This window comes from Ctenopharyngodon idella, chromosome 1, assembly GCF_019924925.1.
Source record: "Ctenopharyngodon idella isolate HZGC_01 chromosome 1, HZGC01, whole genome shotgun sequence".
Classification (NCBI taxonomy): Eukaryota; Metazoa; Chordata; class Actinopteri; order Cypriniformes; family Xenocyprididae; genus Ctenopharyngodon; species Ctenopharyngodon idella.
The window spans coordinates 42,948,888-42,971,612 of NC_067220.1; the positions used below are offsets into that span (position 1 = coordinate 42,948,888).

General features: G+C 38.2%; 1 long non-coding RNA gene across 1 annotated transcript; it reads left to right on the forward strand.

Annotated features, from left to right (window-relative positions):
• The first annotated feature begins 13,053 nt into the window (after positions 1-13,053).
• On the forward strand, positions 13,054-15,786 carry LOC127513326 (uncharacterized). Its single transcript, XR_007930383.1, has 5 exons — positions 13,054-13,191; positions 13,319-13,412; positions 13,666-13,711; positions 14,978-15,120; positions 15,293-15,786. It is a non-coding gene; the product is annotated as an uncharacterized LOC127513326 (long non-coding RNA).
• Positions 15,787-22,725: the final 6,939 nt, after the last annotated feature.

Consider the following 22,725-nt stretch of genomic DNA (forward strand, 5'->3'; position numbering starts at 1 on the left):
ATATACATCCAAAGTGGGTATTTAACCAAAATATAATCACAAAACCCGTGTATTTACCCGTGGATGATCACAAAAACTTAATTTCCAGAGAACGCATCGCTCGCACTGCTTGCAAACTCAACAGATATCCCAAACTCATACGCAACACACAGTGCCACCTGCTGACCACTCCAGGAAAATACAGGTAACCACTGTTTATCATAACTTAATACACAGAACATAATGAGAATAATAAAATAATACATTTTTAACATGCAAGGAGAGATATAGATTTCAAGGTTAATTACCACCCGGTTACATTCTCCCCTGCAATAAGTCAGCGTCCTCGATGACTCACTCAATCACCAATTTCGGCACTCATGGCACCTTGTAATGCCTTCTCGAACAATGCGGTGCCAATACTGGTCAACACTTGAGACACCATATCTGTGCTGACACTCACTGCATGACAAGCAGACCTGGGTGCATGAAAAGGATTTGTGTGAACACCCGCAGTAGACCGTTTGCTTCTGCGCACAGCTGGAACTGGTACTTCTCTAAAATCAGTATTATGCATGTCACCAGTCTCTAGCGCCTGCGACTGGCCACGTTCACCTGTAGCCCTCAGAACAACACCATCATATTCTGCAGAGTCCCTACCAGTATCTGCTGATGCTTGTACTTGGATACCTTCAGAGCTGTCACCTCCCAACTCCGAAGTAACTGGTGCCTCTGAGTCCACTGGAGTGTTTGCGGCCACCCTCACAGATGGTTGCACAACCTCCTCTACCACCACAAAATCTGGCTCAGACATCTCATTCTCGTCCATAATGACAGGCTTTATATCTGGCTGAGATTTTTCCTTACTCCTAAGTCTTGGAGTTGGCACGACACCTGGACGCAACTCCGACCTGTGAACCCTCTTCGACGGCCCTCCCTCTAAAGGTTCCACAGTGTAAGTTGTGCCTACTATTTCCACGACTCGGTACACAGTCGGGCTCCAGGCATCTTGAATCTTGTTCCTGCCTGGAGGCCGCTGGCGCAGATATACCCACTCGCCCACACTGACCTGGGGACAAAATGTCTTTTCATTCAGACGAGTCACTCTCTCTAGAGCTTTCTCTTCTGAATACTCCCTAGCCTTCTCATGGGCATATCTCAGCCTCTCTTGATGCACAGACAACCAGTCTTGTTTCCGCTCGGAGACTTCCTCACCACCTAACAACGCATCAATGGGCAGATGTGGTTGTACCCCAAAAGAAGATAATAAGGGGAAAACCCTGTAGTTGCATGCGGAGTCACATTATACGCATGGACTAACTCCGGCAAGTACTCAGGCCAACGCCGCTTACGTTCTGGTGGTAATGTACGTAACAGGTTGTGAAGTGTTCGGTTGTACCGTTCACATTGGGCATTTCCCTGCGGCCTATAAGGGGTCGTACGGGTCTTTTTCACCCCATAGAGTCTGCACAGCTCGGCGATTACCTCACTTTCAAAGTTTCGACCTTGATCTGAGTGCAACCTCTCCGGGACACCATACTTCATAAACCACTCCTTTAACAAGACCTTTGCTGTGGTATCGGCCTTTTGATCTTTTGTGGGAAACGCCTGTGTAAACTTTTGTGAAAACGTCGGTAACAACCAAAACATTTTCACGCCCATCAGAAGCAGGCTCTAAGACTGTGAAGTCCACCGCAATCACTTCCAGGGGTCTGGAAGCCAAAAATGCTCTCACAGGGGCACGAACTTTGGGCTGAGGCATCTTTGTGAGGATGCACCGTTGACACTTCTTTACCCATTCCTCCACATCCTCATACATACCGGACCAAAAACACCTCTGCTTCAACAACCCCAATGTCCGTTCAATGCCCTGGTGCCCCAAATCGTCGTGCACACTTCGCAGAACTTGTTCCTTTAAACCCCCCCGGCAACAACAGTTGCCAGCAGCTCTCCTCAGAAGGATCATCTACTACTCGATACAGCAACCCATTTCGTTCTTTTATTAGGCTCCACTGTTTCAGAAGGCATTTCACAGACCTGGACAGAGACTGTCTTTCCAGGTGAACTGGTTTCTTTTTCTTATCCCAGAACCCTCGAAACACCCGCAGAACAGGGTCACTTTTCTGGAACTCAACCAACTGTTCGCTGGTGTATCCGGGAAGTGTATGAGTGTTACCTTGGAGAGTAGAGATAGCTTCTTCTCCAGCCTCCAATGCACGAACTTGCCTCAACCTGCTGCATTCAACACCCTTCAATGCCAGCTCAGGTTCCAAGGTGGTACCTCGCCTTATCTCACCGCAAATCGCTATACACTCATCCCAGTCAGCGTCTGGATCAGGTTCAGGCTCCCCTGCAAACTCCTGCCTAGACAGAGCATCAGCTGCAGCGTTACTCTTGCCCGGTCTGTACTTCACCTCGAAGTTAAAGACCGACAGCTGTGCTACCCATCTCTGTTCGATCGCTCCTAACTTGGCAGTTTGCAAGTGACAGAGCGGATTATTATCCGTAATCACCTCGAACCAAGACCTAAGTAAGTAGCCACGAAATTTCTCAACTACAGCCCACTTAAGGGCCAGTAGCTCGAGCTTCATGCTACTGTAATTGCGATCATTTCGCTCTGCGTTACGCAACCTACGGCTGGCATACGCAATGACCCTCTTCTTATCTCCCTGTTTCTGGTACAGCACGGCTCCTAAGCCATTCTGGCTTGCATCGGTTTCGAGAATGAAAGGACAAGTGAAGTCTGCAAAACCAAGCACAGGTGCTGTCGTCAGCTTCCTCTTTAACTGATTGAATGCATGGTCACATTCAGCAGACCACAAAGTGCTAAAGTGACGACCACTCCTTACACACCTGCCTTCACTCAAGCAAGCATTTACTAGGTCATGTAAGGGTCCAGCTATCTTCGAGAAGCCCTCGACGAACTTCCTATAATAGCTGCAAAACCCTAGAAATGACCTCAACTCCTTGACGGTTTCTGGGGTCTTCCAATTACTGACTGCAGCAACCTTGTCTGGGTCAGGAGAAATCCCTTGCGCTGACACCTGGTGACCAAGGAAACGTACAGAGTCTTGGAGAAAACGGCACTTTCCCAACTTGACCTTTAAACCGGTCTCAGCCAACCGTTTCAGCACCATCTCTAATCTTTCCATGTGTTCCCCAAATGTCTGTGAAAACAGCAAAATGTCATCTAGGTACACTATCAACACCTGGAAGATCAAATCGCTCATAACAGCCTGCATCAGCCGCTGAAAGGTCGACGGTCCATTACAGACCCCAAACGGCATCCTCCAGTACTCAAATAAACCAAAAGGCGTGGTGAACGCCGTCTTGGCCCTATCCCGGTCACTCACCGCGATCTGATGATACCCAGAGGCCAAGTCCACAGTTGAGAAGAACTTCGCTCCCCTGAGGGCATCAAAGTTCTCATCAATTCTGGGTAGTGGAAATGCGTCACGCCTCGTCTTGGCATTGAGTTTGCGATAATCTACGCACAACCGTAGCGACCCATCAGTTTTGCGCACCAGTACCACAGGCGAGGCGTAAGCACTCACACTCTCCTGAATGACACCCTTCTTCAGTAACTTAGTTATGTGCTCTCTAACCTCTTGATACTGATTTGGGGGAATTTGTCGGTACGGCTGATTCACTGGTATGTCATCAGTCAGATGTATCTCGTGCCGAACCTTATCTGTATAACCCAAATCATCGTCCTCCAGGGCAAACACACTTGAATACTTGCCCAGCAGAGCTTTTAACTGAACCTGCTGCTCAGCCGTGCCCCCCATGTTGACGTAATCCAAGACTGACTGGGCCTGAGGCTCAGAACCAGGACCTCCACCCATAGTGACCTGTTCTGTGTCCGCAGAGATTCGCTGAAACCTTACTTCGCAGGACGAACCCTCACTGTGACCATCTACCGGGGACAACAAACCCAAACGGGCCCTAGGTTGAAGCCAAAGGTCTTCCTGAGACAGGTTAAGTACTCTCACTGGACACACAGGTAACTCTGATGTGACCAAGGTAGGTACTACAACCAAACCTTCTGGTAGGGGAAAATTTGCTGGTTCTACCAACCATGCAGAACCATCCTTTTTACTGCATTCAATCCCCTTAATCAGGACAGTGGCTGCCGACCAAGCTGGCACATGAGCAGGAGTCTTACCCACGACCCGAGCAGTTGAAACTCGATCAACTAACTCCACTAATTGTGCCTGCTGGAAGACTGCCCTCCAGTCAGAATCCAGCCTGCCACCCAGCGTGGTGTCAAATTCAGCGTGAACGATCTGTCGGCACTTACTGATAATGTTCATTCCGATGAGCACAGCCACAGACGATGGGCTAGGAGATTCTTTCATGATCAAGAACCCACACTCGGGCAAGGTCATCCCCATAACCTCCACATCCAGCTCCATATAACCCAAATAGGGAATGTCTAAACCGTTGGCTGCTGTGATCTTCAGCCAGCCAGAAGTAGACAACACATCACTCTCATCCCCAAACAGATGCTCTCGGAAAAACTCCTCAGTAATAGTACTGACCTGACTACCAGTGTCGAGCAAGCATGACACTGGAACACACTTAATTTTCAGGTCTACCATTGGGCATGTTCCTACTGCCCGTTCCAGGAAACGGTCTCGACTAGTTCCCTCAGGCGGTAAACCAGAAACTACCCCTTGTGCAGCCTGACTCAGTGCAACAGAAGGACCTTGTTTTTCTTGACCTTCAGTGGTCTGGGTAGCACTCTTAGGTCTCCCACCCCGTCTTACAGTGCAGCGTCTAGCGATATGCCCAACCCCGTTGCACCTGAAACAGATAGGTTCTCCCTTTTCTGTAAACCTGGGAGGAGATTTTGATGAAGGCGCGAAATTCTGCAGAACCGACACTGACCGCTGCGCAGTCAACTCTTTGACCACCTTAGTGAGCTCTGAAATAGTCTGCTCTTGCTCACTTATTCGCTTGTCCTGCCGGGAAATTACCTGTAAAATATCATTCAACACAGAAGAGTTTTGATTCTCAGACCCGACCGAAGTACCTTCAGTTTCCCTTAACACTTCTGAATGGACCGGTCGACAATTCGCTACTCTGGTTGGCCGGCTCTCTTCCATGGACCAAAGAATGGCCTCATTACGAATCTCAAGCAGGGTCAAGTAGGGCTTTTCCCTGATTATTTTACGCAGCTCTCGCCTCAATGTGGCATCTCGCACACCCTCCACGAACTGATCACGCAAAATTCCCTGCTCGTTAGCCAAACCATCTGGGGACTGTTTTACAATGGAACTTAACAGGCAAGAGAGAGCATGAGAGTAGTTTCGGAGATCTTCCCCCTCCAATTGTTTGCGATTGTAAAACATTTGCAACAATTGAGTCCCACTACGCCGTTCCCCAAACGCGTCCCGCAGGAAAGTAAACAAATCACTGGCCTGTCTGGACTGGTTTCCCACACATAAACGCACCTCTTCCAGTGCAGGCCCCCGCAAAAGTGAGATAATAAAGTCCAGCTGTTCTTCTTGTGTCTGGTCTCTGGCCCGTAGAACCCTTTCTACCTCCTCAATAAACTCCTCTACAGACCTTCCATCTTTGTTATACTCCCCGCTAAAAGGTTGAACCTGGCGTTCACGAGGAACATAAATGTAAGAGCGGGTTGTGTTACCCCCACCAATAGCCCTATTGGCTAGAGTATCGTTCCTCCAATCGCTTAACTCTTGAATTTGACCCTTCATTTGCTCTATGACATCATTTCCCACAGCCCCAACAACAGGGACTTGTACGCTCTCTTCAGGCAGTTCGTCAGAGTCAGACATTTTCTACATAAGTAGGTCAAAAAGCATTAACTCGGAATTAACTCAACTCAGTTAGAGATTAATGTCCTTGGTGCAAAACTCGTCCCGCTTTCTCAGTCTTTTTTTTTTCAGTACCTTAGACACACCCTCACACTAATGCACAGTTCCTGGGATGCAGCCATGAAATCCAGGAAGCCAACACGTTAGCAGATGGAAACGCGTCAGTCTGATCCGATCTTCTTAGCAGCCGTCACGCCTGGCACACTGGAAAACCAATCAGTCGCACGCTGACCACCTCATCCTCGATCCTCCATGCTCTGGACGTCCTCCGCCTCTGTAAAATATTCACCACTGCCGTATTGTCTAACTAAACCGCTCGACAAAAATGAATCAGATTGAATAAACAACCCCACTCCTGGTACCAAAATGTGTGACCGGGGATTTGAATTCACCACCAGGAACACATTGAGGGGTTCTACTTTGTTGTTTATTCATTTACCGTTTTCGAGAAAATTATTCACTATCAAAAATGACCTCTCAACTTAATTGAGAAGAAAGTTCACAAAAAGATCAGTAAAAATGAAACAAAATTTAGATAAACAAAATGAGCACTTTCACAGAGCTGATGACACACATTTAACCTTCATAGCTCTACAGTGTCATTTCCAAAATGCAAGAGAAAAAGAAAATTACGAAAATCTCAGTGCAAAATAATAGAAAATAAAACCCTTACAAGTAATGCAACACGATATCAAAGTGTTACAACACAATACGGCAGTGGGAATACTGTACAAAGAGAACAAAACGACATAAGTAAATTTTTATATTACCCACTTACACCATTTGAGTGAAATGAGAGAAAATAACACTCACATCACGATGCGCTCCTACATAACACCACGTACACTTTACAAAGGCCGAAATCCCCAACATATGTTGTACACTGTGTAAGGAATCATATTAAATACACATTACATGAAAAGCACAACTACATTGGAAAAACGAAGTGTATAACATTTTCTTAATGTTAAATGAACCGGGCTAAACCGCATGGTATGACGTCATATCATCACGGATGTTCAAATGTGATTGCTTCATGTTAAACTGTTTTGAAACGGTTACTCTTTGACTTAACTTGATGTTTTTATTTTGAAATAATGTTTAAATAAAGTAACCCAATCAAACAGGACTTTCACTTCCCATCATGCTTTGCAAAGGGACTGAATTGGGAGAGTAAATGTTGAAATAAAGTGTTTTTGTATGCATTCTTAAGCAAGATGAGAAAATGGAGAGACTTCTTAATGTTCAATAAGGTTGAACCACTGTAGTCACATGAACTGTTTTAAATAATAACTTTAGTAGCTTTCTGGACATCTGAAAGTGTTAATTATCTTGCTATCAATGGAGGCCTCACTGAGCTTGATCAAAAATATCTTAATTTGTGTTCTGAAGATGAACTTATGGGTGTGGATCGACATGGGGGTGAGTAATAAATGACAGAAATTTCATTTTTGGGTGAACTAACCCTTTAATAGATATATTGTGTGTTTTGCAGTTTTTTCCCCCAATGTTTGGATTTACTTTGTTCTTTCTGTTTCCCTGTGCTTGGATTTACTTTTGTTGTTTATGTTAATAAAATGATATTACTGCATTTGGGTCCTACTTGTTGTCTTCTCTGAAACATCACACCTTACATCTACTTTATATTCTAATATGGATCCAACTTTAATTCTCTGAAGACATGAAGGATGCAAAGCTACTGACATGCATATCCAGGCAAAAAGCCAACAGCTCAATTCAAAGAACAATACATTACCAACTGTAGTCGTCTCTGGAGAGACAGCTGAAATGGCCAAATGAAGTCTCAAGACATCTGAAAATTATAATTATATAAATTAATGAACAAATGACAAAAGGCACAATGAAATAATAGTCAACTGACCTAAAAAAAAAAGACCAAACACTTTCAAATGCTTTAACAAACATGTAACACAAACAGCATAATTACATATGCAGCATTCTCTCAATTTGTGTCAGCATACAGAAGTGAAGTGTAACCGGTCAGTGTAAAGCCACAAAAGCAAAAACTCTATTTAAGTATAGTATATAAATATACCATAAAACACTATATGAACTAGTTTATACTTACACAGCATAACAAAGATGATAGTCCGTGCTCTTATAAAACCTGTGATGAAATATGAAGATTTTTATATATATATATATAAAAACAGTGTATTGGATTGTACTGCATTTCTGAGTTTAAGAAAACTACATTCATATATTCTGTGTTCATAAAGGATTTTTGGGCAGCTTGAAGTAGTCTTAATCGTGACAAGAAAAATCCCCTTTATGAAGGGAGGAAGCCATTGACAATGATCAAGTTTCCTTTACAGTTTAGAGGAAAAACAAAAACAAATGAGCTTTGGCACTGATGCATGACTTCTGTTTGTTTCTCCTCTGTTTTAAACACACATGGAAAATCTGAATTTATGAATTTACATGTTGAAAGAGTTAGAATAGTTTTAAACATTTATAGTTTTAAAAGAATGAAAAGTTGCTATTGAGGATTTTTGTTTTCATGGTAGGCAATTAAATACTAATTGAAAATTTCACAGAAAAAGATCACAGAAATGTCTCAAAAATGAAATACTTTAAGTCAAAAACTGTAGATTTACGAGTGCACTGTGGAAAAAAAAAAGTAACACACTGAATTAAACAATATTTTGAAGGCTGAACTAGTATTTTCTTGTAAAGCACACTCCAATGATCTATTTTTATAACTTTGAATTTTTTTTACATGCTTAAAAGTAATCATAGTGTATTGATAACATAAGTATCCTGATATTAAAATCACATACTGTAAACTGAGTATTAGTATTCAAATATACGCATTTCAGTTTTGACCAGTCATCAAAATTTGTAAATTTCTAAAGGCGTAAAAGAGTTTAAGAGCCCTGACCTTATCAGACCATGAATTACTCCACTAAAACTCCACACATCACACATCAGTCCATGGTCCACATCGACACATGCTGCAGTGTGTTTGATTTAATGAGACTGATGAAGATCATTATGTGCAGAAATAAGATCTTACCTGATGTAAGCTGATCTTCCCCCGACACGACTGACTGAACAAGATATTTGTGCGCGTTGAGAAGTTATCTGTCCGTCACTCTCGTAAGTCCATTGTTACCTCATCATATTCAAATTTAAATACAAATATATACATAATAATAGCTCACATGTCTAGTTCCTTTACAGTGTTTTCACTGACCGTCTGCAGCATCATATGTGTAATTCAATAACAGGTTATCATCGGTTTTAACTAAGGACTCCAAGTGGACTGTGATGTTGCAATATTGGCAGCTGCTGGTAACTGATTCTGAGTAATGTACAGTTGGTTTGATACCTTTAGGTCAATTGGTGTTGTAGTTTAATGGATTTACAGTTTTACATAGATTTAAAGTCCCAAAATTATTATAAAACATAAAAATGCTGATCTCAAAACCAGAGTCTTGTGTGATAAAAGAGATATTTTTCTGAACATTTTACTTTTAGTTTGATATCATAATGTCAAATGGTTGCATGGTTTAATTGATTTATTGGGCAAATTAATATGCAGTATATTTTATTTCTTGAAATTAAGCCCTGTGCTATGCACAGGACATTTGTTTATGTATATCTGAGTTGGTTTGGGCTGAAAACATGAAATGTGGAGAGAGTTCAATGAGTATGAAACTGAATGTCAAAAGTTAAACACATTAAAAACAACAAATTCCACAACATACCTGCACAATGGAGACGCATAAAGTGGAAATAAGGAGTTCGTAGCACAAAGAATTCATCAATCCTACATAAAACACAAAATAACAAAATAAGCTTTTTGAAAGGTTTTCAGATTTAAACAGAATTTAATTGACTGTTTTAGTTTAAGATTTTATACTGCATAGTATACCTAGCAGAAATCTGAAGTAAATTATTTATTAATGTATTCTTTCTTTCTTTCTTTCTTTCTTTCTTTCTTTCAGAATGACAGGAAGAGGCTGTAAAATGTGATCTTAATGATTGTACAGAATAATACTTGGTCAGAATAATACAAAAAGATCTCCTGTTTGGATGTTTGATGTCTAAAGAAACACATGTGAAGCTTCTTTGAACCAATGTGTGTTGTGAAAAGGGCCTTACAAATAAATGGTGTTGAAGTGACATTTAAAGAAACTGATGAAGATCATTATGAGCAGAAATTGTTACCTCATCATATTCAAATTTAAATACAAATATATACAGGACCTTACAAATAAATGGTGTTGAAGTGACATTTACATTATGAATTGTCATTCTGTGAATATGGAGAAGTGTTTTACCTCGGTTAAGTTACATACAAAAACATTTGCATAGAAACGGGAAGTTATTATAACCATAATATAAGTTATTCAGAGTAACTTGTCTAACATGTTCTGTCTCCAAACTCTCCAAACATTTGCTCTTTGTGTACTAGAGAAGAAAGCTACTATGACAAGGTATGAGAGTTTTTACATATTATTTAATGAAGAGTTTGTGAAATTCAATTTAAAGTCTGTAAATATGTAGACACTTAATGTTGTAATGAATATATTTGGTAGCTGATCTTCATCAGAAGCTGAAAAGCTTACATTCAGCAGAACTGACATTTGTACGATAACAAACCTTTTTAGAAACTTTATTGCTAAACGCAACATGTTACAAGAGTCATATTAAACCCTAACACTCAAAATTATCAATTAGTTTGAGCAGGACAAACTTAAATTAAACAGAATAGTTCAGTCAAATGAACTTTTATGAGTATTTAGAACTTTCTTTTTCTTTCAAGTTTACAGAACTGATATATTTTAAGTTTTTCATTGTTTTGAGTTTTATGACCTTATTTCTTTTAATTTAGACAAACTTAAGTTTAACTGAAACTGGGCTGGGATTTCTATTTCCCAGCATGCTTTTCCCATGGCACTTGAAAGGGAGAGTAAATGCTAAAATTGTTAAAAATTGCTAAAAGTGTTATATAATGTTTTTTGGTGCAAGATTAATGTTAAGTGGGAGATTTAGTAGTGATTAATGTTTTGTTATGCTAATTCAGAAGAATTTTATGTGGTTTTTGGAGAGTTACCATCATGGTGACAAGCGGTTCATTTGAGAGAAAATGTTAAATGCTTTATGTTGCTGTACTCAATCAGCAAGTGTTATAACATGCTGTTGTTAACATGTTAACAAATTAGCTTTTTCTGAATTAGTTTGTTATAACTAGCTAATTTTACACTAATAAAAATGTTTATATTGGGGTTGCATGATAATTTTAAGTTAAATGTACTCAAACATTTCAAGTTAAGAACAATATTTTAATATGAATATTACAAAATAAAAGTCTGCCAGTTCTGCTTACTTAAACTTTGAATTTCTTAACATAAATATTCTGAGGCAACTAATTGCCTCAATTGTTTTGAGTTTTGCCAACTTTTTTGGGTTTACAGTGTAGATATGATCACTGTTATTCATGAAGTTTTCATCGGATCTCTTAATCACTCTTTAATAACACATGAGCCCTTGTTTGCTGGACAACAAATGAATTGCAACAAATATATGAGTTGAATTACCTTATATTATTCTAATACTAATGTGGATAACATTACTAACACAGCCTAACAGTGATTGTTATCTACTGTACTTAATAACATGTTAAGGTATCGTCTGTGAAGTTTGGTGTTGTGGTGAAGGTCAGAATGGCTTTTGTTCTTCTTCTCATCTTTTCGCTCATGAATTCTGGTGAGTCCCTGATTACAACATCACTTTATGCACACATAAAATATCCACACATAAAATATCTCTTTTTCAATCAGCTCACTTAGGTATCTTGACATTTTCAGCCAATCAGAAATCAGCCTGTCAATCACTTTGTGTTGTAATATTTGCTGACATCAGATTGGCTTACATGTCTTTAGAAGGCGGGGCTTAAGAAAAGGGGCGTGTGTTTGAAATTCAACTGAAGCAAAACAGTTAAGATTTATAAATTAGATTATGATTCTCTTGCCTTCTTTGATCATAGTGGGGTCTTAGTTTGATTTCATATTTTGGCCTTCACACTGATGTGCCCCTTGTTTTACATTTCTGTGTCATAATGATCATTTCTGCTTTTCTGCAACACCCTTCATAGTCATCTGCAGGACTTTTTAAACACTTCTCACTCACTTCACAAAAACTGACTGATTTTATTTAGTTTTTATTTAACTTTTTGCCATTTTCCTTTTTGTTTGTGTGTATGTGTGTGTGTTGCAGGAGTTTACTGATCTTCTGTGTTTTGTGTTTCAGGAGCTTTTGGAGAAGACTGGAATGTGATTTATGAAACTAATTCAATATGTGCTCTCAAAGGATCACAGTAAACATGTCATGCACATACACATACCCTCAGAAGTATCCACTGACAGATACCTTTTGGATCAAGAGACCAATTGAAGGGTTCAAAAGTTTAAAAGGATATCAGGAGTATAAAGACAGGGTTGAATACATTGAAGACAGACTAAACAAAACTTCTGTTCTCAGACTGCACAACGTCACTGAAAACGATGAGAAAGAGTATTTTTTCAGATTAATAACTGCAACTGAAGGACAAAAATGGTATGGTCAACCAGGAATTCAACTTAAAGTTTCAGGTAATCCACTTCTGTCCTTCATTTTAATTATTTATTTAACAAACTGTTAGTAGTTTTAGGACATGGTTAGAAGGATTTGTGTCCTCCAGCCCTTCAGGTTCAGGCTCCACAGCAGGTGCTGGAGAAAGAAACGGTCAATCTGACATGTAGAACTACCTGCAATCTGACAGACAGATTCATCTGGTACAAAAATGGACAGGCTTTAAACTTCCACAGCGACATCCTGCAGCTTCAGTCAGTCCGCAGTGATTCTGGCAGTTACAGCTGTGCCGTCAGAGGACAAGAACATCTGCCCTCTCCTGCTGTCAGCCTCAGCGTCATGTGTGAGTCTTTATTCATTATTTTTTATGAAAACTGATATTAAACAACTGATTACAAATATCATGGATGGAGTACTTATCACAAATACATACAGACATTATATCTAGCAGTTGGTCTCCACAAAATGACATATGAATAATAAGACCATGTTGTTTTACCTCTAGATTCCCCCCAAAATACATCAGTGTCCATCAGTCCGTCTGGTGAAATAGTGTCAGGAGATTCAGTGACTCTGAACTGCAGCAGTGATTCAAACCCTCCTGCTCTGAACTTCAGCTGGTTTAAGGAGAATGAAACCTCAGCTGTTGGATCTGGACAGAGTTTCAGCATCTCCAGCTTTAACTCCAGTTTCAGTGGACGCTTCTACTGTGAGGCTCAGAATAAATATGGATCTCAGAGATCAGCGTCTGTTTCACTCACTGTTAAAGGTATTCAATATTAAGACACTCATGCTCATCATGTTTAATGGTGAAGTTTATCCACTCACTAATTTATCATTACATGTTCAAAGACTTTAATGAAAATAAATGATCTTGACATTGTCTTTCCTCTTAGGTGTTGGGAATAACAAGTATGCCGTTGCTGTTTGTGCCACTATTGCAATTGTAGCTGGATTTGGGCTCTTGTTTCTCATCATTTTGTGCATAAGGTTAGTGAGCAGTATTTTTACTGTAAGTATGTGCATTTTAAACATATTCGAACAATTTTGACTAAATCATAAATCCATACCCAAAATAATTATTTTTCAGAAATCTGTAGTGCTGAGCTTGAAAATAAAAAAGAACCATTTTAATGTGACATATTTTTTGGCAAGCCATTTTTTTGCAGCGGAGACCGTTTTTTAAGTCTTTTAGTTTTAACAACTTTCATATATGCATTTATCCTTATATATTTAACAACAGGAATAAGAGAAGAAATAACGACTCTAAAGACTCTGAGCAAAAAAAGGTGAGATTCGTCAAAGTTAAATCACTTCATATTTCATCGATCATGTATCACAGACTTTATAGATCATGTCACTGCATTGACATTTCTTTGTTCTTTAAGGGGATAGTTCACCCAAAAATGAAAATTTTCCCATGATTTACTCACCCTCAAGCCATCCTAGGTGTATATGACTATCTTCTTTCAGATGAACACAATCAGAGATATATTTAAAAATATCCTTAGTCCTCCAAGGTTTATAATGGTTGTGAATAGGGGCCTGCGTTTTGAATCCTAAAATAATACATTCATCCATAAAAAAAGTAATCCATACGACTCCAGGTGGTTAATAAAGATGTTCTGAAGCAAAGCGATGCATTTTTGTAAGAAAAATATCAATATTTACAACTTTATAAATTCAAATAACTAACTTCTGGCGGACGACCGAACGCAGAATGTGCAAGTCGATTTGTGGCGGTATCCTTTGACCTGATGCACAATGTTATGACGAACACGGAGGCGCAGAGGATAGAGCAAAACAAATCACCAGTCACAGATTATAAGTCTAAAATGATCATTTTTTCAGAGGATTTCGATACAACAAAAAAGGAGCTTAAATTTGTTGCACAGCCCTATTTGTTTGTACCACGAGAGGCGTCTAAGCTTACAATACTCCTACATTCTGCGTCATACATCGCGTCAGGGGTTACTCATTTGGTGCAATTCGAGTTGCGCATTCAGCATACGGTTGTCCGCCGGAAGCTAGTTATTTGAATTTATAAAGTTTTAAATATCTCACAAAAGGCCTTTATTAACCCCCTGGAGTCGTATAGGTTACTTTTTTATGGATGGATGCATTATTGTTGGCTTCAATTCACAACCATTATAAAGCTTGGAGGAGCAAGGATATTTTCATAATCTCCGATTGTGTTCGTCTGAAAGAAGATAGTCATATAAACCTGGGATGGCTTGAGGGTGAGTAAATCATGGAATAATTTTCATTTTTGGTTGTACTATCCCTTTCAAGGTGGTGTTAACTTTGTGGTACAACACAGGCAAAAGCAATAAAACTTTAAATTGATATACTCTGAATATTGTTTTTTTTTTTTAAATAGCCAATCAAAATTTATAAAATATCAAGGTATTAATTAATTCACAAAAATGCATGAAGTTCTGTAGAGTTACATGTTAACACTTATCACTCACTTATCGTACACATTATCATTAATATGGAGAGACAAATGTTTACAGCTTGCTGCAAGTTCAAATGTATTCATGATTCTGTTGCAGGCATCTACAGGAAAGAGCTCTGAATCTGGAGATGGTAAAGATGCTTCTATTCAAGATTGCAGAGATGAAGACACAAAGAAACCTGAAGAGGATGAGCTTCATTATGCCAGCATTACAATTCAAAATACTGCTACTGAAGACAAGTGAGGAAAAACTGAATTATTTTGCCTTAGCATAAGTTAGTTTTACTCACAAAGTTGTTTTTATAGAAAATAGCATCTTAAGTATATAATTTTATAATTAAAATCAGCACCTTAAAAAAATGCTCTGAGTTTATCTTATTCTCAGTTAATTATGTATTTATCATTTTTGCAGATCTACTGCAAGAGAAGAGAAGGATTTGTCTGTGATTTACAGCAGCATCATGATCCAGACTTAATATTTTCAATTCTGGGATTGCATCTAAAAACATTAACCAGACTATAATGAGATTTTTTCCCCCCTGGCTTTAGTATTTGTGTTTCATTTAATCATGATTACATTTTGAGTGTGCATTGCTGTTTTGCTTCTTATCCCAGTCCCATCGTAAATGTAATTTTGCAAAGTATAAATTTGTATTGCCATATTTCCTGTGTGCTAATAAAAAGTTTCAGACTGGTCAGGTAATATCAGATACTGTTTGTGTGAGTGAGTCTTTTAGTAAATTACTAAAAAAATAAAAATAAAAAAAATGTCAAAAATAAACCTGTTATGAGAAATACTAAAAGTTTAACAGCTAAACCCAGTCTCCTCTCCGAAGAACGTTGGAGTGACTTGGAGTGCAAATGTTTTTTTTTTATTTTTAATTATTATTATTTAAATTTATTTAATAAAAAAGTAGTCATCATGTACTCATAACCCATCTCCTCTTCTGATATTATAAAAGCAGGTAGTAAACTGCTGTACTGTTAAACTCAACCACTAGGAGGAGCTGAAACAGTCCGAGCGCGTGAGAGCTGCTGATTAAAAGAGCGCGCGCCGCACAGCTTCCCTCCTCTACAACTCATTATCATCGTGATTTGCAGTTTGAGTTTTCCGTTTAAAATAACCGGGTTTGAACTTCTTGAAACACATTATAGTTTCAGAAATGGTTTAATATCATGTTCAACTGACGCCTCTCGAGTTTGACCGCAGAAGGTCCAGTATAGTTTGAATGTTATGTCGATTGTTAATGTTGAGGTAAGTTGATCATCTGTCGGGTAGAGGCAACAGGCAACCTTTTTGTAATTTAATTTAAAATACATAGTCATTAAAATTACCGGATGGAAAAATGGTTTCAAGCGAGATCATTTTGTAGCAGAATATAAAAAAAATATGAAGGCTCTTTTATGAAAACCTATGATTCAGTTATTGGAGTTAAAGGGTTAGTTCACCCAAAAATGAAATTTCTGTCATCAAGTACTCACCCTCATGTCGTTCCACACACGCAAGACCTTCGTTCATCTTCAGAACACAAATTAATATATTTTTTGATGAAATCCAATAGGTTTTTTATTTATTTATTTATTTTTTATCTCCCATAGAAAGCAACGAAATAAACACATTCAAGGTCCAGAAAAGTAGTAAAGACATTGTTAAAATAGTCAACGTGACTACAACGGTTCAACCTTAATGTTTTGAAGCGTCGAGAATACTTTTTGTGTGCAAAAACAAAACAAAAATAACGACTTTATTCAATATCGTGTTTATGTCCGAACGCCGGCTCGGTGACAAAGCATCATTCATTTTCATTGAGAACATCGACAGAGACCTGATTTGAAGCCTGATAAAGAGAGCCAAGTTCTAGCTGCAGTTAACTATGAATATTTAACCTTGACTTAAGCTATAACCTACGAGCTCCTTTTTTGAGGACATAATTTTGGGCGTTGGTGTTGCAAAAGCAAGTTGTCTGACTTTTTTAGATAAATAAGATGTGTGTGAAACTCATTGTAAGTGACAATGTGCAACGCTCCCTTTAGATCTGGATACCTGACAGGAATGTGCAGCTTGGACATTCTGCTGAATGCTGTACCTCCTTTAGTGCTCCATGGAAAAAAATATACAGAGTTTGAATGATAGAGAGGGTGAGTAGATGATGAACACACAACACAGTAACTGTTCTCTGACAATCTGTTTTATTATCACGATATGGCAAATGTAAGAAATAAAAATACAGGTCCGCAGGCACTTCTCAGACAACTAATTTGGTTGTTTTGGAGAAAACTCAATAGATCTCATTGAAGAAATTTTAAAGAAACATCATCTTCTCTGCTGTCAGTGTTCAAAACGGTGGTACAGAACTTTCTGAACAAGTTTGTCTGATTGACGGATAGTTTTTTTTAATTTATTTTTTTCCCTTTTTTAGTTTTACATGTTCAGAACCGTTGCTTCAATACAAAATGGCTAAATTACTCTTAGTGAAAACAAGCAAACAAATGTATTCATTGGCTAGAATATTTCATTTTATTTTTAAGGATGCTGTGCTTTACATGTACAATGATCAGACCTAATATATAGACAGTTTTTTTTTTTTTTTATACTAACCACAGGCTAGTCAAGTCATTCAGTAAAAGAACAGTAAGTTATATTGGCTAAATAACTACACATTTGGCCATTTAATAAGAAACAACCTAGTCATATTGCAACCCTTAATTGTTCTCTCTCACATGCAAAATTTACACATGGTACAAGTGCACAAGTAGTGTGTCCCATATTTGTTGGTGAGAAGTCCACCAGTCTACATAACACTTTTCACTTTGGTATGGGAAACACACATTCACTATTAACTACGACCTTTTCCTCAATAAACTCTTAATTTAGGCTGCTGCTTATTAATAGTAAAGTAGTAGTTGTTGTAGCGTTTAAGTATCATAACTCATGGCTATTTAGGAGAAAGATCAAGTTCCTTTGCAGAAGAAATGTATATCTGCACAAATAATGGCACAATTATACATTAAAGTAACATGTTTTTGAAACGTATGTACTGCAGATATGTTTTTTTGCCACTGTTTTTTTTTTTTTTTGCCCATAGACTGTGTTCAGAAATTACATGTTGAGTGTTTGAACTTGAGATTGAGGCTAAAAGATTGCATATTTTTAATAGATTTGAAGATTGCCATAGATATCATCTCCCTGGCTAGTATTGAAGTGTAGGTTCTGATATATTGGATCCGATTGGCTCATGTCCTTGATACTGGATTTCTTTATGGTGGCGTAGGGTCTGTCATCAGGAGCGTTCTCATAAACACCGATGGCCTGAATCACAAACACAAAGTGTAATTCTATTGCTAATCAGCTGTTGAAATGGTTCATAAAGTAAGCAGAAGTTGTGTGTTTGTGGTGGCTCTGATCTTATGATGCACCTTACTTACCTCCTCGCTGTGACGCTCATTGTGGATAGATCTAACCGTAGCACGTCCTGAAATAAAGCAAAAAATGCGGATGTTTTCAGTGAAATTAATTTAGTACACAAAAATATATTTAGAGCTTTTTTGCATGTCGTATTTGAATGTTCACACACTTGATTTCTTGACTCTCTTTCTCCACTGACAAGTGACCAGTCCAACTGCAAATATGATCAACATGACAACCAGTCCAGCAGCAGCATAGAGAATAAAATACACAGGCACTGGGAATATATGGACAGAGAGGTGCATTTTTCATTTTTCATCTACATAAATTCACATAGTGCACACACTGACGATCTCTATGCATCTGTTTTCAGCACCTGTATATTATGAAAAGGATTTTTGGGTCTTAACATTTTTATTTACTTCATATATAGAGAAAAAAGATCATAGAAACAGTTTGCATAACTTAATACACGTAAAATGTCAATGTATCTATAAAGGGGTTGCAACTCACCTGCTTTTTTGACAGCTGGACCATGTGCTTTTACAAAACATTTAAAGATTAAACATTTAACACTTAAGACAGAAATGCAAGCATTGCAATAAGATGTTTGTCTACCTGTTGATGTCAGTGAGCCTTTCTTAGTGGTTGAAGATAAGGAAACTGAGTGTATTGGTGTAGTCGGTTGTATTTCAGCACTTGTCCATGGATTTGTTTGTGTTTCCATCATCCTAAGATGAGTCACTTCTTCCAAGTTCTTTGTGTTGTCTGTTTGTAAGTTTTAGAGAAATTTCAAAGAGACATCTGCATTTCTGGGATCATAAAGAACAGCCGTGTTGCCTAAATAGCTGTATAACCCTTCTTAGTTTAACATGAAACAAACAGTACAGCAACCCTTCATGCTGTCTCACACAGGCAAAATTAGCATTAGGAATATAAGATTTGAGCATGTCGCAGCCACTAATAGTCTGGCAGTGTAATGAAATGCATAATGTCGCTTGTCTTCTTACCTTTCAGTACTATCAGGTTGACTTTCTGATATGTGTCTTTTCCAAATCTCTCCACTCCACACCAGTAAATCCCAGAGTCTGACTCCTGTAGATCAGTGATGGTCACGTTGAAGGTTCCTGTCCCAGAATCCTCCAGTCTGTATCTCCCTTCAGGTGACCAGTCAGATTTAACTAATATATCTGTGTCTCCACATGGATCTCTGCAGAAATACTTTATTTTGGTTGAAGCCCAGTGGTGGGAACATTTAATTATGATGTGTCTTCCTATATATCCAGAAATTCCACCAGTAGTCTTAAATTCTGTTTAAGGAAAATCGGGTTTGTACTATCAGTTCCTCTTGAAGTCTCTTTGGTTTCAGTTATTCAATTGCAAAAGTAACTTACATATTTATTGTCTATTAACATTATAATAGGAAGTGTGATTTCTTCACAACTACTGCATTTACTATAAATGTATAATATAGCACAAAGGCATACAGATATAATCAGTGGAGAAATTATTTGGTCAGAGAGATCTGACTAAACAAGCACTTATATTTATGACCTTTCCTTGTGTGTTAACAGTTTGACCTCCTTTAATCAGCTAGTTTAACCCTTTAATCAGTTTTTCACCCATTTAGTTGAAATATTTTGGTTTTTAGTTGTTTTCACATTATGATTCTTATAGTCACACTTATAATCTATATCCATTAGGGTTAAAGTCATTTTTATCTTGTTAAAATTATTATTTGCATATGTATGAGGTTAATAATAACATCGATAACAACAACCTGTTTCAATAATAAAATGTCATATATACTTTGCTTGTCCATGTTCCTCTCCGTCTCGGAGCGCGCACAGAAAGCCGCTTGGAGAACAGTATCTCTTTTGTGGCTTAATGCAGTTTTAATATCTCTATTTATTATCGAGCAAGTCCTGCAGTTTAGCAACAGTAGACTGCATTTTACGACAATCACTGATCTAGCTGATTTGGAGATTAAAAAAAAAAAAAGAAATTTCTGTCATTAAGACCCACATGTCGTTCCAAACATGTAAGACTTTTGTTCATTTTTGAAACACAAATGAAGATCTTTCTGATGAAATCTGAGAGCTTTCTGTCCGTCATCTGATCAGCTCTATATCAAACTATATAAAGCTATTATCGGCTGATAACAATTGCTGCCCGATCAATTGGAGAACCCTTAAAAGATTAGTTCACTTCAGAATTAAAATTTCTGATAATTTACTCACCCCCATGTCACCCAAGATGTTCATGTCTTTCTTTCTTCAGTCACAAAAGAAATTAAGGTTTTTGAGGAAAACATTCCAGGTTTTTTCTCCTTATAGTGGACTTCAACGGGTTGAAGGTCCAAATGTCAGTTTCAGTGCAGCTTCAAAGCACTCTACACAATCCCAGACGAGGAATAAGGGTCTTATCTAATGTAACAATCGGCCATTTTCTAAAAAAAATAAAAATGAAATACTTTTTAACTACAAATGCTCGTCTTGCACTGCTCTGCGATCCGCCACACATTACGTAATTACGTTGGAAAGGTCACTTGTGACATAGGCGGAAGTACCGCGGTAGGGCGAAAAACTCCATCTCATTTTCTCCTCCAACTTCCAAATCGTCCGACATCATTGTTTTACCTTTTTTTTGTAAAGGCCATTTTACTTAGTCTTTGCCCAATTGCATTGTAGACACTGGATTGGTACTTCTGCCTACGTCACACGTGACCTTTCCAACGTGATTACGTAATGCTTTGAAGCTGCACTGAAACTGCACTTTGGACCTTCAACCCGTTGAACCCCAGTGAAGTCCACTATATGGAGAAAAATCCTGGAATGTTTTCCTCAAAAACCTTTAATTTGTTTTTGACTGAAGAAAGAAAGGACATAATCATCTTGGATGACAAATGAGGTGAGTAAATAACAGGGAAATTTAATTCTGAAGTAAACTAATCCTTTAATCTTATTTGCTTTCATCAGTCTCAGCAAGCTGAATTATTCCCATAGACAGTAGAGTTACTATCACACATCTATTGAGAACTCACCTGACAGAAACATCCAGAGCCAAAGAACACTGAAGAACTTCATTTTGAGTAGGGATCCTATTATGGATGATTCAGTCCAGTTTTAGCTTTATAAGCTTTAATATTGACTGTTGACTATAGGAGCTCTGTTATACCTTCAAGCACAGTGGCAAACCTGTATCCCTGTATCCTGTGCACTATTTCTCACATGCACTCTGGTTTCAAGACACCTACACACTCATATTCAGAACTTGACCACTTCCTCTTGATTAACTTTTGGTTTGAATGGATATTTCCCTTTTATGCAGGACCAGGGTCAGGTTTGTTCTGCCTGTCATTGTTGATAATGTAAGGTTTGAGGCGTGCAATCTGATTCTAGGCCGGTGTGAAATAACCCCTTTCAGAGAGAGTCACATGCTGCCTGTACACTAGTCACTAGTCATTTCAGTTGTTAGAAAGTAGTGGGAATACTAAAAGCAGTTAGGGTGACAGCATTAAAATTACATTTACACTAAACAACTACAATTAGAATTTGAGTCAAATTAACAACATTTAAAGCTACTCCCCCGCTAACAGAATTTTGTTATAAGAACATTCTCTAAATATTCAGTGTTGGTTCTGGGAACATAAAAATGTCCAGTTTTCTTGACGTTAGAGGAACATGTTTTAAAAGGTCTGTTTTAAAAGTCAGTCTGGTTAGTAATAAGTGAAGCTGGTAATGCTGTTTGTGGAGTTGTTTAATCAGATCTTCAGAGATTTAATGTCTTTTATCTTCCGTTCATCTAGGGCTGTGTCTGAAGAAAGTTGTAGTTTGTGTTCTTATTTCTCTTTATTTCAGTGCTTGTTCACAGCAGGTGTTTGAATGATTGAAAGAATGTTTCAGGAATATCACACTAACCTTTAAATAACATTCTACTAACATTAAGGAAACTGAACATTTTTATGTTCTTGGAATGTTACAAATCAAGGTTCCTAGAATGTTGAATTTTAGATCAAAATTAAGTTGAAAGAACGTTTAAGGAACATCATACCTTATAAAAACGTTCCTCTAACATCAAGAAAACTGGACGTTTTTTTACGTTCCCAGAACCAACACTGAATATTTAGAGAACGTTCTTATAACAAAGTTCTGTTAGCTGGGACTATGATTTTTTTTGTGCCTCTAGTAGTTAAAAAAAAAAAAAAAAAACTACATGCATCTTGTGGAAGAAGATTATTTTGATTGTGCTTCAGTTCTTCCTCTTAGTTTTAAATATTCTGCTATAATACAAAAACCTAAAAATGCACTTAATTCCCTTAAACCCATTCACACTCAAACTTTCCAAGACTACTGCCAGTCAGCTCGACTGCAAAGCTGTGTGCTCAATACAACATGACATGAGCACTGATGTGGTGTTTTGTCATGCTAAATCACTAT